The sequence below is a fragment of the Cyprinodon variegatus genome, unplaced genomic scaffold (assembly GCF_000732505.1).
Source record: "Cyprinodon variegatus isolate N-32 unplaced genomic scaffold, C_variegatus-1.0 Scaffold653, whole genome shotgun sequence".
Taxonomy (NCBI): Eukaryota; Metazoa; Chordata; class Actinopteri; order Cyprinodontiformes; family Cyprinodontidae; genus Cyprinodon; species Cyprinodon variegatus.
The window spans coordinates 333,080-336,639 of NW_015151106.1; the positions used below are offsets into that span (position 1 = coordinate 333,080).

Sequence of the window (3,560 nt, forward strand, 5' to 3'; positions counted from 1 at the left end):
GTCCTCTGGAAATCTTCTGTAATTGTTGTTGATTGCAGATCCGTCTAGTAGTTCCCATTGATTTTGCTTGTAAAGCGGGGAGAATGGCGCTAGGCTTACCGCACCGTGACGTCACTGCTGGAAGATGGCAGGAGGGAGGGGTTACTATATTTGGGCAAAAATGGCCGCTCCTAGACTCAGCGATTAACTCTAAATTCATTAAATCACTGCGAGCGTATTAGTTTTAGGTATAGATGGTCTTCTTCTTTAAAATCTGGGAGGAACCAGAGTTTTATTTTGAGGCGCTCCTCCATCATCCCGTTAAATCATCGTCCCTCCTTCAGATCAGCTGATTGCGATCAACTTCTCATTAACGGTGCTTAAAGTTTACAAAAGATTCACGCCGGTCCGTTTTATTACAGCCTTTGATGTTTCTGGTTCTGATCAGACGGATAATCTAAAATTAATTCTGCGTTTTTATGATAACAATTATGGAAAAAATGTAATCTAGATAAGTCATTTTTTCTTTAAATAAGTGCATTTGTTCTTGGGTTGAGGAGGTAAAATAGATTTTACATTGCATTGTCTTATTTCAAGTGCATTTTATCTAATTATCTTATTCTAAGAGTAAAATACTCATCCTATTGGTAAACTATCTCATATTAAGGGTAAATACTTAAGACGTTTTACTTATTTCTAGATGGTTTTCACAGTGCAGTCTCTCTCATCTAAAGCGAACTCCTCACCCATGGAGGTTGTCCTGCTTGGCTTCAGCACCTGTCCTCCTCGGCTGTGGGCGGGGCAGCTATATTTACCCCTCAGACCTTCTCCTCATAGCTGTTAATACCCCTCAGCCTGCCTGTAAATATGCTGGAGGCTATTTCTGGGCTGAAACCCAACACTGACGGCTGCAGGGCTGATACTCATTTGTTCTTGTCTTTGTGAAATCATTCATTTTTTATTATAGTAAACTGAAGCTAAATTTCACAGAAATGCCACAGACCCTCCTGCAGACAGACCCTGCTGAGCTGCGATCCTCCCCTTCTGAGGCTCTGAGGCCTGATCTTCACAATCAGAGACGGTGGCTGATTTATTCTGAAGCCACAGATTAGTCGCCCCCGAGCAGAGCGTCACCCTGACTCACCCGCTTTCCCTCAGCCCGAGGTGTTGGCGTCCTCTCCGGCAGCGGAGGGGAAGTCCCCTCCGTCGCCTCGTCACCGGATTACAGCAGCAGGTGGTGGAGGCCGGTCCATGTGCTTCACAGTAGGTCATCTGATCAGATTAGCCGCTGACCCGCTGCGCCTGACCGCAGAGAAACATGGATGTGATTCCAGCTCAGACCAAAAGCCCAGAGGAGAGAAACCCGATCAAACTAACGCAGAACAATTATTCAGATAAAGTTTATTTACTATTTGTTTACAAAATGAGATCAAATCATCATAGAAATTATTATTTCTATAGCTCCAATTCACATCATGTCATCTTAAAGGAAAATCAATTGATTGCATCATTTTGACGCCAAGGCAATCCCTCACACTAAGCATGCTTGTAGCGACAGTGGAGAGGAAAAACTCCCTTTNAAGCATGCTTGTAGCGACAGTGGAGAGGAAAAACTCCCTTTGAACAGGAAGAAACCTCCAGCAGAACCAGGCTCAGTGTGAGTGGCCATCTGCTGAGGCCCACTGGGGTTCAAGGAGACAGAAGCAGACATAGAAAAAGAAGCATAGATACAGAAATAACTTTTATATCTAGACTATTATAAACTAGATCAGAAAATGTGTGATTAATAAAGCCATCGGAGAACAAACTGTGAAAAAAAGGTGTTTAAATTTAAACTAAATGTTAAATAGATTTAAAAACTATACTATAAAGATCAAAGGAGGTCGAAGTTATGAAGAATTAAAACTAATTTGGTGAAAAAATTGTTTTAATTCCCAGCGTTGAATTTCTCTTTAAAAATTATTTTATTTTTTATTTTTTTTACTCAAATAGAGTCAATTAACAACACATGTCATCTCAAGACACTTTACAGTTTACCAGATTATTATTATTATCACCATTATTTCATAATTATATTTTAAAAGGTGGTCATAAAATATGTTTACGGAAGAGAATTAGGGCCAGTGGGAAAAAAAAAAAAATAGTTAACTGATTTTTAAATTTTATTTCAGTTCAGTACGGGAAAAAGGTCAGAATTCTGACTTTTTTCTCTGAATTCTGACTTTTTTCTCTGAATTCTGAGATTGAACTCAGAATTCTGAGAAAAAAGTCAGAATTCTGAGAAAAAAGTCAGAATTCTGACTTTTTTTATTGTCAGAATTCTAAAATTAAAGTCAAAATTCTGAGAAAAAAGTCAGAATTCTGAGATTAAAGTCAGAATTCTGAGATTAAAGTCAGAATTCTGAGATTAAAGTCAGAATTTTGACTTTTTTCCCCATACTATACTCAAATAAAATTAAAAAAAATCAGTTACCTATTTTTTCTTTCATTGGCTCTAATCCTCTTCCGTATGCTTTTACAAGCACAAGTCATTTTTCTTTTACAAATGGAATTCAATTCAGAAAAAAAAAAAAATCCCAAAAAGCAAAAGTGAAATTAGGATTTTCTGTATTTATTTCAAGAAGGCTTAAAACACTAAAAACAGACATGAAATGACTTTTTAAGGCAAACATTTAATAAAAAAAATAACGTTTTTTTTTAAATGGCTAATTTATGCCCTACGGTTAATAACCTTTAGCAGTTTTCTTTGTTGCGTTTCTCACCTGCTGCTGCTGAAAACCTCCTGAGGTCTGAAACGTACCTGAGCAGAATCAGAGTAACTCATCTCACCTGTGAGGCGATGCTGAGCTCTGATTGGTCAGAGATTCAGGGCTGATCTTTCCTAAACAATCATTAATGAAACTCAAACAACACTTGCTCTATAAACTCACTGCGTTATTATTGATAGTTTATTGTTTTTCCTTCATTTGATTCGTCTTATTCAGCTTTTCGTTCTATTAAACTCCTTTTTTTAAATCTTCTGAAAATAGTTGGATTTTAGGAGCAGAAAACAGAACATGAACTCTGGAAACCTCAGTTCTATTTCATCCCTACTGACCGCCAGGATTCATAGAACCGTACTTACAGTCGTAACTTTCGTTTCATCATAACTAAACACTTCAAGCTAAAAGTGGGGCCCAGAAGCCCTGACCTTTGACCTCACATACCATCATGTCATAATATCTGGTCCGACTCTTCTTTGTGACATAATCTACTACAAACTGAGTTAATTTGTTGTTTTTAAGCCCATTTTTAATAATTTTCCAATTCAGTTTAATTTCTGATTGATTAATTTGTTTTAATCAAATAAATCATCAGTGTTTAGTTTGGTTTGTATTTTTGTGGTAATTATAAGTCTTTGGCTTTTATTGCTAAAGTTCTGTCTCCATTCTAGATGTTTCTGTCTCTTTCTTTACCTCCAACATCAAATGTCTGCATTTAGTCCAGAAATAACAATGATGGATGGATGGATGGATGGATGGATGATGGATGGATGGATGGATGGATGGATGGATGGATGGATGGATGGATGGATGGATGGA

General features: G+C 37.4%; 1 protein-coding gene across 2 annotated transcripts in view; it reads left to right on the forward strand.

The window, feature by feature from the left end:
- LOC107096821 (myc box-dependent-interacting protein 1-like) overlaps positions 1–3,560 on the forward strand; it is a 20,370-nt gene that overhangs the window by 8,772 nt on the left and 8,038 nt on the right. The window lies entirely within an intron of this gene.